Source organism: Diceros bicornis, chromosome 17, assembly GCF_020826845.1.
Source record: "Diceros bicornis minor isolate mBicDic1 chromosome 17, mDicBic1.mat.cur, whole genome shotgun sequence".
Classification (NCBI taxonomy): domain Eukaryota; kingdom Metazoa; phylum Chordata; class Mammalia; order Perissodactyla; family Rhinocerotidae; genus Diceros; species Diceros bicornis.
Genome location: NC_080756.1, coordinates 8,303,381 through 8,320,888, shown reverse-complemented (window position 1 = coordinate 8,320,888; position 17,508 = coordinate 8,303,381).

The window sequence follows — 17,508 nt, the reverse complement described above, 5'->3', positions numbered from 1 at the left end:
GACTGGATTGCAGCATTGCTTTCACAGGTTTTTATGCTGACCATGAGTTTAAGCCTCATTAATGATAGGCTGAGGGATTAATCTAGTCATTCAATGCGAATTTTTGAATACTACTGCCTTTAAGGCAAAGGGCTAACAAGTGGGGATTCAGAGGAAATAAAGATCGATGTAGTCTTATCCACATAAACTTAACATTTTACCAGGAGACAGAGATGTGAAACTACTAATTATAAATGAATTATTTAATTACAGTTGTGGCCAGTGTTGTGAAGAACAAAGCTCTGTATATCCAGTAATTCTCCAACTATCATCAATTAGGTTAGAAGGAAGAGCTCACAAAAAGGAAAAGAAAGCACTAAGGAAATGAAAGTTTTGCCTGTTTAGTTCACCACTGTGTGTGGATCACTTTGCACAGTACATGGCATTTACTAGAAACTTATTAAATATTTACTAAATGAAAGAAGATTCATTTAGAATGGAAGATTTAGAAAGAAGATTTCCATTTAGAATGGAAAAACCAGGGTGTTTTTATTAAGAACTATGTTATTAAAAATGTACAATATTTGGACAACAGATCAGCCTTACATAAACCACGTTTCCCATAGGTTTGTACAGAGGGGAAATGATTATCTGTATTGAATAACATATCCCTTCCTGTTTTATACCAGATCTTTGATTAGGCTCCTTCACAATTTTCTGAGCCCATGCTGGAGTAGTAGATCCAAAAACAGTCTGATATTTCTCAGACACTGGAGTAAATAGAGGTGGCATGCCCAAATCTAGGGTTTGAGGGAAAATCTAAGGCCTAAACTCATTGAAATCACACTTAAATATAGCAGCAAGTCTGAGAAGGGACTAACATGAGACCCAGATGAACAAAGAGAGAAGAGAGCCAGCAAGTGCTGATAGGAGGGAAAGTACAAAAATCAGGAATAAATATTTTTGTTAACCTTTGTCTAATTGCATTTGTCCAGACTACACTCGTCTGTCTCGGGATGTCCTATGAAAGTTGCAGAACACATATCCTATGTTAAGCTTCCAAAGACTTTCAGGACCCTCAAAATCTGATAACTGACAAGACTTACTTTCAGAAAAGGAGGTGTGGGATGAATGACAGGAATGTTCTTCTCTTCTAAATCAGCATGAAATGAAACCAAAAGTACGCATACGAGGGGGAGACAAAAAAGCTTCATTCCTCTTGTTTTCAGAATATGTATAATTTCCTAATATCGTAAGAAAATTAACCTTACGATCTTCTTACTTTACGTATCACATCTCCTCCAAAGAGGAAAAAATCAATTGTAGCTTTTCTTATTTTTCTTTTCTTCCTCTTCCTTTTTTTTTAAAATCTGTCCTGGAAACATTAAGAAAGGCAAAGTAGTCTCACAATTCTTTCAAAGAGAAACTAACCTTGAAGTCAAACAAAGAATGTCTATCATCTAAAGTAGAAATGAAGGAGATCTGATTAAAATCAGAATTCCCATCACTACATCTCTACTCACCAAACCAAAATCGGGAGCTATCGATTCCTTTAATTAAAAAAGACCTGATATGGAAATACTACATTGAGACCAGTCCCAGATGGATAAATCTGTCAGGATTTCTATTTTCTGCCTCACACCTCAGAGATGAACATGCTTAAATTTGCAATTAAATATTACAGGGCCATGATGCATACTCATCCACTGAAAAATCCCAAGGGAAAAGGGAAACAAGAACAAGGGGAGAGAAATGTGGGGAAATGAGTGGACTCTTATGTGAGAAGGGAAAAGATAATAAGAACCCAAAACACAGAACAAGGAGTCACAGGAACCAAAACAGAAAATAGGCAAAAGTAAAAGTTAATGAAGGCAAATCATTAAAATCAGGTGAGCTACACAATAATCACTCAAATCTCCCAAAGCGTATAAACAAAATACTATTTGATGAAGTTTAGAGTAGGTACAGACGTGTATTAAATACCAAGATCTAAAGATTAGTTATACATTAGCTCTAAAAATCTGAGTAGACCTTGTTTATTTTGACTCCATGTCTCTCTAAGACTGTCGTTCTATAAAGCTAGTATTAAAGACAGGCCTCAGCTAAGAAATAGGAGACAGTGTCTTTTTATAGTGTCTTTTTTTTTTTTTTACTAATAAGCAGTAATAACTATAATTCAAAGGAAACATCAGCTTTCTGAAAATATGTAAGTTGATACCAGTTAACGATGTTATACAGTTGTTTTCACTTTTTTTGTATATTAGTGTTCAGAACATACATATGGAAACAAAGAGAAAAGGAGGAGGAATTGGAAGGAAAGAGAAAGTCAGAAAAAGAGAGAGAGAGAGAGAAAAGAGCAAGAAAGAGCATCACTTTATAAATGGACCTGGTATTATATTTTCATTGCAAGTTATTTCATTTTTACAATTCAAGTACTTCAAGTATTTTAAAATACTTATACTACTTCTGTTTATTAAATGGCAAACTGGTTTAATGTTCTTAGGTCTGGGACCATGATGCTGGCATCTAAAGCAGAGCCAGTTCCTTACACTTATAAAACTGTCCTAAATATCTATTTCCTCCGTGTCTCATTAATAATGAATTTTTCTCTCTCTGGGACAGACTCTTTTATATTTGCACATGGGATGGTGCTTAAATGCAAAATGCAGCATAGAAAGAATAAAACCGCTGCAACAACTTCCAAAATTCTGAACAGAAAATAAGAAAGGCATAAAATAGACAAAGCTACAAGAAATGATAAAAAGAAAAAGGAAATAATGAGGAAACACAAAGTGTGAAACAGAAAAAGATGCTGAGAAAACAACGTGTGGGTCAGTTTGGCAGACACGACATCTGGTCACCCTGATTGTTTCCATTGGAAAGATTGATGCCTACAGACCTTGTCAATGATTCCTCTCCCTGAAGGTCCACAGCTGATTGATTAATCCGTCAGATAAGCTGTAAACATTTCAAAGGCATTTCTTCTAGTGTGTTTGTGGCACCTCGAAGCTCAAAAATATTCAGTCCATTCAAATTTTCTTTGACATTCCATCAAAATGGTTAAAAGAGAAACTATTGCCATGTATTACCATCCAGTTAAAAAAAAGAAAAAGAAAAAAAGATTTCAATCATTAATTTTTATGGTGATAGTTTATATATCAAAGAATTGATGATCATATTCAACTCACAATCTTCACCACAGTAGAGAAGGAACACTCCTTAGAAAAGAGAAAATAATTTGAAGTCACAGAGTATAAATTTCTTATCTTAGCTGTGATCCTTGAAGATCTGAGGAAGCCATTCACAATTGAGATGGCTTCCAGCTAAAGATTATGCTCCCCTTCACTTTGCTAATAACAGAGGGGGTCCTTTTAATGTCCAACATCTGGTTCACAGAAGAATTCATGAAAAGCTAAGAGGGCAAAATTAGGAGCAAATTCTCCCAGTGGTCTCAAATACTATTCTCAGAATCTATTGCAAGAGAGTTGAGTTTTATGGTCACTGAAAGTGATCATGAAAACTTTCTTGGCAAGTGTCAATGTAATTTCATGCTAAATAGATAAAGGAGGAGAAAGCACTGGAAAGAGGAAGGATGGGACAATAGCTTACAATTTGTCAAAACTATAGATAAGAGACCTCATTTTCTACAAAGAGAGGAAGGGAGGAAGGAAATGCAGCAGTAGAATGGATTGGCTAAAGATCTTAATTGAAAGTATTCCTGAGGTGCTTATCATCCTCAGTAATAATCATCATAACAATAACAACAACAATTAAAGTCTACTGAATATGTACTAAGGAACTGCACCAAGTGTTTTACATACCTTTTTCCATTTGATTTTCAAAATAGTGCTACGAAATTGCCATTATTTTTCTATCTACAAACAGAGAAACCAGGACATAAAGTTTAAATAACCTGTAACTGAGTTAATAATAGGAACTGATACTTGAGCCATATATATATGAAAATTGAAGGGACCTGTGTATCAGTCAGGGACCAGTTAAGAGACAGAAGTAATTATTTGAACAGGAAAGTTTAACATAAAGAATTGTCAACTAGGAATAGGACGTTAACTAATAAGGGGTACAGAAAACTCTAAAGAACATAGCAATAGCAGAATAGGGAGGGACCACTAACTCTAGGCTGAAGGAGGGCTCACAAGGAAGGAACAAATCTGCAGGAGTCAAACTACACCATGCTGAGATCTCTCTGAAGAGAGAGGGGCTGTGGTCCACTGCATGGCAGAGAAGACTGCTGGGGGCTGCAGGCTGGGGCTGGAGAGCAGAAAACAGCCAGCTGGGACGCCAGTGAAACCTGAGTATGTGCACCACTGAGTCTGAGTATCATTAGCCCAGAACCACTACTGGCAGCTGTGTGTCAGGCAGCCATGCCATACGACCAAGAAGAAGACCAGAAAAGTGGGAAAGAGGAAGAAAAGCTCCTACCTCTTGCACTGTTCCTCCAGCATCCCCTACCCCAGAAGGGGAATATTGTCCTCACTGGAAGTACTGACCAAGTCCATCTCCTGGATCACAAAGGGCAGAAAATGGGTGGGTTTTGAGCTGAGAGTTAATAAATTGATGACTGGTACAATCTGTGACTACGAACACTGCTTAACGTTAAAATGCATCGTTGCAGAGAATTTTCATATTTCAAAAAAAAGTCTGGAGTTAAACCACGTTAGATATTTTTAAAATCTTGATTATTTCTGCATTTATTTTACATTTGTTTATATTGGAAAATGGAAAGTCTGGGAAATTACCCAATTCTATGAAAGAGTTTCATATATGGAACTTCTTCAAATAAGAGTTTTAGAGAAACATACTCTTTTAGATGCCAAGAGAATGACAATGACCACCAGGTCCTCCAAAGGCAGGAGGTATTCGTGCTTTTCCTTGGTATGGAGATTTTGGCTGCTTGAATCTCCCTTGCTGGAGCACTTGGGCTAGGTCTGCTCTATTTCTTCTCTGTCCTCCCTACCCAGCACGTAATGTCTCCCATTATCTCAAGTTGGATATATCTGTTCCAGCACTTTTGATCACAGGAGGGCAATCTTCGCTCCGGTCTCTCACTTGGGCCAAAACCATCCGCTTAATGATTGGATGGATTAGATATTTTTACTGAAAGTACTTTGAGAAGTGCTCTCCACACCTGAATAAATATTTGCTTCAATTGATGCATATTATAACACTCTCCTCACCTGCAGCAGAGACAACAAATATCCTACCCCCAGAAATCGGCTGTGGTGATGCTCTGTTTTGCAGCAATAGCCTAGTGGTGCCCACTCCCTCACTTACAGGGAAGAGGAGATCTAGTGCTCCAGGTTCTTACTGGTTATATGCCAAAAGTAGTCGCCAATGTATTAAAATGTTGAAATACAAATACAAAATTATAGAAAAGTTGGCAGTAAAATACTTTATAGATCTGGAGATGTGATAATTTTCTCATCTTTGGAAAAATAAAAAGTCTGGAAAGAAAGATTGGCAATTTCAAAATTTCAGAAGCAGTGTTCATGTATGACAAAGAATTAATGACCACATTATGCATAGATTGCATTTGGATTTGCGAGAAAAATATCAAGATCCCCAAGAGATATGTAGGCAAGAATTATGAACAGATCATTAGCAAGCGAGGAAATACAAATAATGTAAAGGTGAAAAGAGTTCATCCTCACTGCTAAACTTAGAAATGCATAAAAAATCAATTAAAATACCATTTTAAGCCTACTAATTTATGGGGAGGGGAGTTCCACGCAGAGCTATTTGTTGGGGAGATAGATATGCTTATACAATGCTTGTTGAATTTTGAGCTGGCAAAATCCTTTATGCAAACAACATAAGGAGTACAAAAAGTGTTCATAATGTCGCAGGAATGTCGTCTCTAGACATTTATCATAAAAATAATTGAATGGAAGAAAAAGATCCATAGGTAGAAAGAAGCTCATCACAGCATTGTCAAATGATAAGCACACAAACACACACACACATACACATGCATTCTCCCTACATTTTTTGTCACACATAGCATACCCTGAAAGAAATATTATGCAAGCATTAAAATCATAATTTTGAAGACTATATAGAAACATAGACAAAGTTTACGGTGTCAAGAAAATGGAAAAAGAGTAAAAATAAATGAAGAGATGAATTTACACTGTGGCTTTAATTATATAATACATACAGTTCAAAAGACTGGCAGTTAATTTGTAAAACTAAAACTCATGTTAGGATGCTAGAATTACAGTCTATTTTTCTAACATTTTATTAATATTGTATTTCTCTTAAGATTTGCCAAAAAAAGGAGCTCCTTTGTTCTTTCAGAGATTTGTTGCTGGTAAGGTAAATCATTTGTCGTTCTCAATACTGTCACAAGAAAATTATAAAAGTTTTGTTTGCTATGGAAATAAATTCATTCAAAGTTTAGTTCACACTAAACCTTGTTAAACTTTTGATCTACAGAGAGGGAAAAATCTTGGAGAGAACTAGAAAGGAAGGTGAGGTTTCTTCTCCTTTAAGGGAAACCCAAACTGTCATCAACACCCTACGATACGGCATCTCTCTGCTCACTCAACTATACAAAAGGCAAATAAAGTCATGAAGACAAGGGAGCCGGAACGTGTGTGAAATTATTGGAGCATCCATATGTCAAAGAAGGAAGTCACAAGTTATTCTCTAAGCTAAGGTACCTACAGGCCCAGCTACGAGGAACTGCAAAAGCTTCTGATGTTGACTGACCTAAAGCTCCAGAGACTTCTTTAAACTCGGAGAAGGATTTTGACAATAAATTGCAAGAAACAGCTGCATAAATTCCAAGAAAAATAAACAAGTCACTGGATTGTAAATATGCCTAGGGACTTCTTATTGTTATGAACTGATGCTGAAAATACTCACATGTTTCTCACCTTTTAGGCATCACAACATGAGTGAATGTTTTTTATTAATTTAGCTTTTATTTTTATCAAAGATACATATACCTATAAAGAGTCAATTCTACAGGATGGTTTTGTAAAAACAGCACTCTCTTTGCCCCATTTCCTCTCTCCAGAGGATTCATTTTTAGTAAATCTTTTCATATTTACTTCCTTATCCCTAAATAAATTTCTCATAGTGACTATGAGCATATAGTGACTATAGTGACTTTTTTTATTTACTTTCATTTTTAGAGGCTATGATGTGAGTAGACAATGCCGCCCCAAACACACACATTCACATTTCCCAACCCCTAACCTCTGAATTTGGTTAAGATAAATATTCCCAGTTTTACTTTACTAGATGCATGATAGTCTCAGCTGAGCTATGTTCTCTAAATGATTATTTTTACTTTCCTGAAAAATATTTTATTTTCCCTTATAGTTAATTTTTTTCCTCATTTTCTTAGCTTTTGTGTACTTACCATTGATTCAACCTCCTAAACCTTCCCTAGATGTATAAATGTCTCCTCAATACACTGAAATAATTAGTTATGGCATTACTTTCCTTTTTTTAAAGAAATCTTTTCCAGAACCGTTTGCCCTGCTTTCACCTGTGTGTCCTCTGAACCTGATGCATCGTTGTTTCCTTGGGAACTTCTCTTACTGATGTCTTGGGCATTTCTGTTGCTTCTCTTCTGCTTTGGAGCCCTGTATTTTTCACTCTATATCTTCCCTTAGTTGTAAGTAAAAACTCTAGACAGGAAATAACTTTCCATCAGAATCATTAAGCCATTGCTCTATTACCTTCCAATTTCCAATCTGTCTTTTGAGATTATCTAATGCCATTCTGACTGTTGAAGTTTCAGATCGTCTCATTTGTATTATTTGAAAATTTTAGAGTGATGGGCAACCCAGCAGGTCTATTTCATCCCCTATACTGTACCCCTGGTGGGGGGACTTTCAGTCTTGGAACTGATGTTCACATCTACACATTTTTCTTAAGTTGTTTCTTTGATGATTTTCTATTCTCTGCTTTCTATTTTCTCTCTTTCTGGCAATCATACTATTCTGATGTTGGACAATCTGGCCTGGTTCTTTAATCTTGTTCTCTTTTCTCTCTTGATTTTCGTATCTTTTTCTCTTTGCCCAATTTTATGGAGATTTCCCCAACCTTATCTTCTTACTTTTTTGAGTTTTTCATTTCTATAATATTTTCAATATCCAAGAGTTCACTCTACATCTCAATGTTCCTTTTTCTAGCTTATTTTCCTTATTTTAAGGATATAGTATATTTTCTTATTGCTCTGAAAATATTAATGATGTTTTATATATTTTCTTCTTCCTTAAAAGTCCCTATTTATTCTAAATTGTGAGGCCATGTAATATACTGGTTACTGGTGTGGACTCCAGTAACTGAGTGCCTGCATTCAAGTCCTGGCCCCAGCACTTATTAGTCCTGTGACTGTGGGAAAGTTAGTTCACCTTTCAGTGCCCCAGTTTCTTTATCTATAAAAATCATAAGTGATAGAGTTGTTCTGGATATTAAATGACTAATACATGTAAAGCGCTTACAACAATGCTTTGTGTAAGGTAAGCCCTATATGTGTTATGTTAAATAAGAAGATGATCATTTGTTTTTCCATTTGTTGGTTTTAGACTTTGCCATTCATCGAAGGTCATTTCTTTAACTGTCTTGTCATCTCCAACTGTATGTTCAGACCTATTTCTAGAGTACTGAAAAGACGACCAGAAACTCTATGCAGGTCAAGGATCTTTCCATTTGCAGGCTTCACTGTAGGCCATTTAGTTGGGGAACCCTGGATCTCAATATGTTCATATCTTGGGCTTGCCAAATTTCCTGCCTGAAGAGTACACACCTATCTGCCAGGTAAGAAAAGATGGCTGGGGATTTCAACCTTCAGTATAAATTTTTACTTAAAGTTTTCCATAAGGTGTTTCCACCCATCACTCTGCTTTATGCTTTCTGGAGAATAAACTGCAGAGTTCAGTATGGAAAGGATGAGCTAAAAGAGGGAGAAGATCTGGGTGTCTAACTTCCTCTTAAAAAATTTTTTTAATTTAGGGTATATCTCAGATTTCATTAATACTGGCTTGAGAATCATATTCTCTGATCTGGTAAGTTAGTAACCACTTAACCACAACTTTCCAGGTTCCAATGATCTCAACAGAAGTGGTTTTATATCTTGTTATGAATCCCTTTGCTATTTTTAATGAGATTTTACAGAGAATAAAGGTAAATGTGAGTATTCAATTGACCATCTTTAACTAGAAGTTGAAATAACTATTTAAGACAATCAAATGCAATTGTTAGTGAAAAAAATTGTCTAATTTTACCTGGGCATTTACCTCTATAAATTTGTCTTTCTTAACAAGCATTGATATTTTGGGAATAGCATTTCTGAATAATTGCATCCTGTAGCCATTTAAAAATTGTTCTCACTAACAAATCAGAAATGAAACCTTTGTTCTGAATCCAACCATGATATTCACCTCTCTGCTTAGCCAACGTTGACCCTCTGCAGACAGATTCCCAGTATTCAGCATCAGCCACTAAGCGTTACCTTCTTCCCTTTGTGCTTAAGCAGGTTAATATACACGAGGTTGTCTATTTGTGAGGTGCTATATATCAAATATTATTTTTGCCATCTTCCATAAAAATGGTTCCAAAAAGAAATTTAAAAAAGAGTCTAGTGCTTCTGATAGAGCACAGAGAAATGTCATCTTTGAAAGTGATTCACAGAAGCTCAGCAAAAGAGAGTGAGAGAGAACAGCAGCCACCACATCCATTTTCTTTGCACACGGTGTGGCGAGGGAAGGCTTACTTTTAGGTTTGCATTTTCTACAAGCAGAGCTGCACTTTTAAACAGAATGTGCTTTATGGTAACAGTTATTTCAGGCAATGTCTTTTACGCCTCGCACTCTGAGGGGAAACAAATTAAAGGCATTAAACTGGGAGTAGGTGTATTTCTTTTGTAAAATATGGTTTCAGCAATGCTAATTAATATTGCCAAGCTTGGCTATTCATCTATTCTATTTTTTAATTAAATAAAATCATAATTGAATGGAAAGACATCTCATTTCCTATCTCCTTGATTATCACTATGGGGTTTAAAGCAACGACTTGCACTAAAACATTAATCAGTGGTACCATTATGGCAGCATAATCCCCACTGCAGGAAAGTATCTAGTGGAAATCTGTAGTCACTTCGGTATTGTGCCAAACCTACTAAACATACAACGTGACAACAGCTTCTGGAGCAGAACATCTCAACAGTCTACTGAAGCTTATCCTCCTTGGAAACGCTGTCTGTGTCTCTGTCCATGACATGTTATAGCTCATCCAAATGTCTCGACCAGTTTTGATATGAAAGGAACACAGCGAATGATTTAAGCATATAAGTAACACTAATGAGTGAAACATTTTTCCTCCTGCCTATATTCCATCTTTTCTGTAAAGTTAGTTCCGGAATTATCAATAGCTGTTACAGTACAACTCCTCTGCACATTTCTCTGGACTAAACAGAATTATTAAATTATTATTTATATTACTAAATTTAAAAAACTATATTTAATTCTTAAATTTAAGTATCCTCAGGATGTTCCATTATGCACTCAAATTTGTGATAACTATCCTGAAAAAAACTTTTTGCGATGTGTAAAAAGATTGCTATTGTATTCCTAAAGATCATTTTGCTTGGCACACATTGAAATTAGGTCAATGATTGCTCATTATTTTCCTTTTAAAAATTAAACAGCTGTATTTATAAATGTAAATATATATTATATATTTATATATATGTATATATTTTTTGCACAAAACAGTTAATCCAGTGAGACTTCCTGTGTAAATTTACCAACTCCACAAAAGCGTGTCTCTGTCATCCAAGATAACTCACACCTCTGTGTATTAGGCTCTGCTTAGGAGAGGAGTGGAGAATAAGATTATGTCACCATGTGGAAAAGTGAATTTAAATTATCTTAGATAGACAACATAAAATATCAGAAACTTAAATCACTGATACCCCATTATTTTCTTTTCTTAAATCATACACCCTCAGGCAACTTGTGGGCCTGCATAGATTGGTGACCGGATTCTCTGCAGCCTGGCAACTGAGCCGACTTGAGCAGGGCAGGGTGTGCACAAGGAGTGGGTGGAGAGTGTGGGGCGGTGGCAGAGTGTGTGGGGCTCCTGCCGTGGAGAGACTGGCTCCGCTTGGGGAGGTCGGGGCACTCACACAGGGCAGGACTGTGTTGACTGTGTGTGTGGACCTGTGGGCGGCAGGGCTTCTCAGCTGCAGAAGACTTGTACTTCTCAAAGATCCACATAGGAGGTTTGCTCCACCTTCCAAAACCTGAAACAATTGGGTGCTCCTGTGCCTGAGGCCAGCCCCACCCAGCTGCAATCCTCAGAGAGCTGACAAGAGACCTAATAGGCTAGAGGCTTACAGCAATTGTAAGGCCCTGAGCCTAACAACCTGCCACACTGGGGGCCTACTCACTTAAAAGAAATACTGCAACACAAATGTGGTATTAGAACTTGCAGCCAACTGTGCTGGGGATTCCCACACCTGATAAAGAGACTGAAGGGCCCACAACAACTACAAGTAGCTGAGCATTACAACAGCTGGCCAGGAGCATAACTCAGCCTCCCTGGGTGCCTATAGGGAGAGCAAACAGGCCACAACAGGACACACGTAGCCCACATAGGGGTCACACCTGGAACATTGAGAACTGAGGGAAGCACACTGGAAGCCTCCTAAGGCATCACTTACATAAGGTCACCTATCCAAGAGCAGGAAACGCAGCTGACATACATAATACGTAGACACAAACACAGGGAAAGAGGCGAAATGAAGAGGCAAAAGAATACATTCCAAGTAAGGGAACAGGACAAAACCCCAGAAAAGGAACTAAGTGAAACAGAAATGAGCAACCTACCCGACAGAGAGTTCAAACTAAGAGTGTTAAGGATACTCACTGATCTGGGGAGAAGAATAGATGAACTCAGTGAGAATGTCAACAAAGAAATGGAAGATATAAAAAAGAACCTATCAGAAATGAAGAATACAATACTGGAAATGAAAAATTCATTAGAGGGACTCAAAAGCAGAGTAGAGGATACAGAAAAACGGATCTGTGAGCTGGAAGAAAGACTAGAAGAAATTACCCGAGGTGAACAGGTAAAAGAGAAAAGAATTAAAAAGACTGAGGACAGTCTAAGGGACCTCTGGGACAACATCAAGCGCACTAACATCCGTGTTATAGGTGTCCCTGAAGGAGAAGAGCGAGACAAGGGGTCAGAGAATCTATTTCAAGAAATAATAGATGAAAAATTCCCTAACCTAAGGAAGGAAACAGACTCTCTGTACAGGAAGCACAGAGAGCCCCAAACAAGAAAAACCCAAAGAGGCCCACACCAAGGCACATCATAATCAAAATGTCCAGAATTAAAGATAAAAAGAGAATCCTAAAAGCCGCAAGAGAATGTCAAGTTACGTACAAAGGAAACCCCATAAGGCTATCAGCTGACTTCTCTGCAGAAACCTTACAGGCTAGAAGAGAATGGCACGATATATTTAAAGTGCTAAAAGGAAAAAACTTACAGCCAAGAATACTCTACCCAGCAAGGTTATCATTCAAAATGGAAGGAGAGATCAAAATTTTCCCAGATAAGCAAAAATTAAAGGAGTTTGTCACCAAGAAACCAGTGCTACAAGAAATGTTAAAGGGACTGATTTAAGGGGAAAAGAGAAGACCACAAATAGGAAAAATTATCTATTTCCATGATTAGAATGTAATGGATACAAATGCACAACAAAGAGGTTAGATATGATATCAAAAACATGAGGGAGGAGGGGAGTTAAAGAGTACAGCTTTCGGACAGAGGTCAAACTAAAGTGACCATCAATTCTGTATAGAAGAAGAAAGGAACAGAGAAGGACTACTAAAACACTGAAAAAAAAAAAAAAAGTTAAAAAATGGCAGTAAGTACATACTTGTCAATAGCTACTTTAAATGTCAATGGACTAAATGGTCCAATTAAAAGGCATAGGGTGGCTGACTGGATGAAAAAACAAGACCCATATATATGCTGCATACAAGAGACACACTTCAGACCTAAAGACACTCACAAACTGAAAGTGAAGGGATGGAAAAAGATACTCCACGCAAATGGCAATGAAAAGAAAGCTGGGGTAGCAGTACTCATATCAGACAAAATAGACTTTAAAACAAAAACTGTAAACAGAGACAAAGAAGGGCATTACATAATGATCAAGGGAACAATCCAACAAGAGGATATAACACTTGTAAATATCTATGCACCCAATGTAGGTGCACCTAAATATATAAAGCAATTATTAACAGACATAAAAACAGAAATAGACAGTAACACAATAATAGTAGGGGACTTTAACACTCCACTTACACCAACGGATAGATCATCCAAACAGAAGATCAATAAGGAAACATTGGTCTTAAACGACACACTACAACAGATGGACCTAGTAGATATATACAGAGCATTCCATCCAAAAACCGAAGAATACACATTCTTTTCAAAGGCACATGGAACATTCTCCAGGATTGATCACATATTAGGCCACAAAACAAGTCTCCATAAATTTAAGAAGATTGAAACAATACCAAGCATCTTTTCAGACCACAACGGTATGAAACTAGAAATCAATTATAGGAAGAAAATCAGAAAAGCCACAAATACTTGGAGATTAAACAAAATGCTACTGAACAATGACTGGGTTAACGAAGAAATCAAAGAAGAAATCAAAAAATACCTGGAGACAAATGAAAATGAAAATATGACATGCCAGAATTTATGGGATACAGCAAAAGCAGTTCTAAGAGGGAAGTTTATAGCGATACAGGCCTATCTCAACAAACAAGAAAAATCTCAAATAAACAATCTAACAATGCACCTGAAGGAACTGGAAAAAGAAGAACAAACAAAGCCCCAAATCAGTAGAAGAAGGGAAATAATAAAAATCAGAGCAGAAATAAATGAAACAGAGACCAAAAAAACAATAGAAAAAATTAATAAAACCAAGAGCTGGTTCTTTGAAAAGATCAACAAAATTGACAAACCTTTAGCTAGACTCACCAAGAAAAAAAGAGAGAAGGCACAAATAAGTAAAATCAGAAATGAAAGAGGAGAGGTTACAACAGACACCTCAGAAATACAAAAGATTATAAGAGAATACTATGAAAAGCTATATGCCAACCAATTCGACAATCTGGAAGAAATGGATAAATTCTTAGAATCATACAACCTTCCAAAACTGGATCAAGAAGAAGTAGAGAATTTGAATAGACCAATCACCAGTAAGGAGATCGAAACAGTAATCACAAACCTCCCCAAAAATAAAAGTCCAGGACCAGACGGCTTCCCTGCTGAATTCTACCAAACATTCAAAGAAGATGATACCTATCCTTCTCAAACTCTTCCAAAAAATTGAGGAGGGGGCGAAGCTCCCTAACTCATTCTACGAAGCTGACATTACCCTGATACCAAAACCAGACAAGGACAACACAAAAAAAAAAGAAAATTACAGGCCAATATCACTGATGAACATCGATGCGAAAATCCTCAACAAAATACTAGCAAATCGCATACAACAATACGTTAAAAAGATTATACATCATGATCAAGTGGGATTTATTCCAGGGATGCAGGGATGGTTTAACATTCGCAAATCAATCAACGTAATACACCACATTAATAAAATGAAGAATAAAAATCACATGATCATCTCAATAGATGCAGAGAAAGCATTTGACAAGATACAGCATCCATTTATGATAAAAACTCTGAATAAAATGGGTATAGAAGGAAAGTACCTCAACATAATAAAGACCATATATGACAAACCCACAGCTAATATCATCCTCAATGGTGAAAAACTGAAAGCCATCCCTCTGAGAACAGGAACCAGACAAGGATGCCCACTGTCACCACTCCTATTTAACATAGTACTGGAAGTCCTAGCCAGAGCAATCAGGCAAGAGAAAGAAATAAAAGGGATCCAAATTGGAAAGGAAGAAGTGAAACTGTCACTATTTGCAGATGACATGATTTTATATATAGAAAACCCTAAAGAATCCACCAGAAAACTTTTAGAAGTAATAAACGAATATGGTAAAGTTGCAGGATACAAAATCAACATACAAAAATCAGTTGCATTTCTGTACACTAACAACGAAGTAGCAGAAAGAGAAATTAAGAATACCATCCCATTTACAATTGCAACAAAAAGAATAAAATACCTAGGAATAAACTTAACCAAAGAGGTGAAAGATCTGTACACCGAAAACTATAAAACATTTCTGAAAGAAATTGAAGAAGACACAAAGAAATGGAAAGATATTCCGTGCTCTTGGATTGGAAGAATTAACATAGTTAAGATGTCCATACTTCCTAAAGCCATCTATAGATTCAATGCAATCCCTATCAAAGTTCCAACAGCATTTTTCACAGAAATAGAACAAAGAATCCTAAAATTTATATGGAACAACAAAAGACCCCGAATAGCTAAAGGAATCCTGAGAAAAAAGAACAAAGCTGGAGGTATCACACTCCCTGATTTCAAAATATACTACAAAGCTATAGTAACCAAAACGGCATGGTACTGGCACAAAAACAGACACACAGATCAATGGAATAGAATGGAAAGCCCAGAAATAAACCCACACATCTATGGACAGCTAATCTTTGACAAAGGAGCCAAGAACATACAATGGGGAAAAGAAAGTCTCTTCAACAAATGGTGTTGGGAAAACTGGATAGCCATATGCAAAAAAATGAAAGTAGACCCTTACCTTACACCATACACAAAAATTAACTCCAAATGGATTAAAGACTTGAATATAAGACCTGAAACTGTGAAACTTCTAGAAGAAAACATAGGCAGTACGCTCTTCGACATCAGTCTTAGCAACATCTTCTCAAACACCACGTCTGACCGGGCAAGAGAAACAATAGAAAAAATAAACAAATGGGACTACATCAAACTAAAAAGCTTCTGCACAGCAAAGGAAACCATCAACAAAACGAAAAGACAACCTAACAATTGGGACAAGATATTTGCAAACCATACTTCTGATAAGGACTTAATCTCCAAAATATATAAAGAACTCATGCATCTCAACAACAAAAAAACTACCAACCCAATTAAAAAATGGGCAAAGGACCTGAACAGACATTTCTCCAAAGAAGATATACAGATGGCCAACAGACACATGAAAAGATGTTCAAAATCATTAACTATCAGGGAAATGCAAATCAAAACTACAATGAGATATCACCTCTCACCTATCAGAATGGCTATAATTAACAAGACAGGAAACAACATGTGTTGGAGAGGATGTGGAGAGAAGGGAACTCTCATACACTGCTGGTGGGAGTGCAAACTGGTGCAGCCATTATGGAAAACAGTATGGAGATTCCTCAAAAAATCAAGGATAGAACTACCATATGATCCAGCCATCCCACTGCTGGGTATTTATCCAAAGAACTTGAAAACACCAATTTGTAAAGGTACATGCACCCCTGTGTTCATTGCAGCGTTATTCACAATAGCCAAGACTTGGAAGCAACCTAAGTGCCCATCAAGGGATGAATGTATAAAGAAGCTGTGGTATATATACACAATTGAATACTGCTCAGCCATAAGAAACGATGAAATCCAGCCATTTGTGACATCATGGATGGACATTGAGGGTATAATGCAAAGTGAAATAAGTCAGAGGGAGAAGGTCAAATACCGCATGATTTCCTTCATTAAGTAGTAGGTAATAACAACAATAAACAAACACATAGGGACAGAGATTGGATTGGTGGTTACCAGAGGGGAAGGGTGGAGGGAGGAGGGTGAAAGGGATAATTCGGTACATGTGTGTGGTGATGGGTTGTAATTAGTATTTTGGTGGTGAACATGATGTAATCTATGCAGAAATAGAAGTACAATGATGTACACCTGAAATTTTTACAATGTTATAAACCAATGTTACTGCAATAAACAAAAAATTAAAAAAAAAAAAAATCATACACAAGCCGTAGGACAGAAACGTGCCCTGGTGCCCAGCTGAACGACGAGAGCATGTGTCACACTCTGCCTATTCAAAACACACTCCCTGATAGAGATTGAAATTGTGGAGAGTGTTAATGGAAAGGCAGACTCTACAGTTCTGTAGAGGCTATTACCCAACGTAAATGAAAAGCGCAGAGCACGGTGCTCTGGGCTCTTTGGCCCATTCTGCTGAATTGAAAGGAAAAATTGAAAAGGCTCCAATTATGCCATTTATTACCTTGATGAGTTTTTATAACATGAAATGAATTTTGTGATTAATGAGCATTTTATGTAGACGGTACATAAAAAACTTCTACAAAAAGCAAATAGCATTATTTCCTGGCTAGTGAAGGTGAAAATGAAATGCAAAATAAAGTTGATTGACTTAAATTTAATATATAAAATGTAGCACTAGTTAATAGAGTATTGATTAAGGATATAAAAAGAGATGGTGACAATTCATCAAATATCCTTGTTCTAGGTCCTCAGAGTGGCTGCTGAATAAATATCTTCTCTTA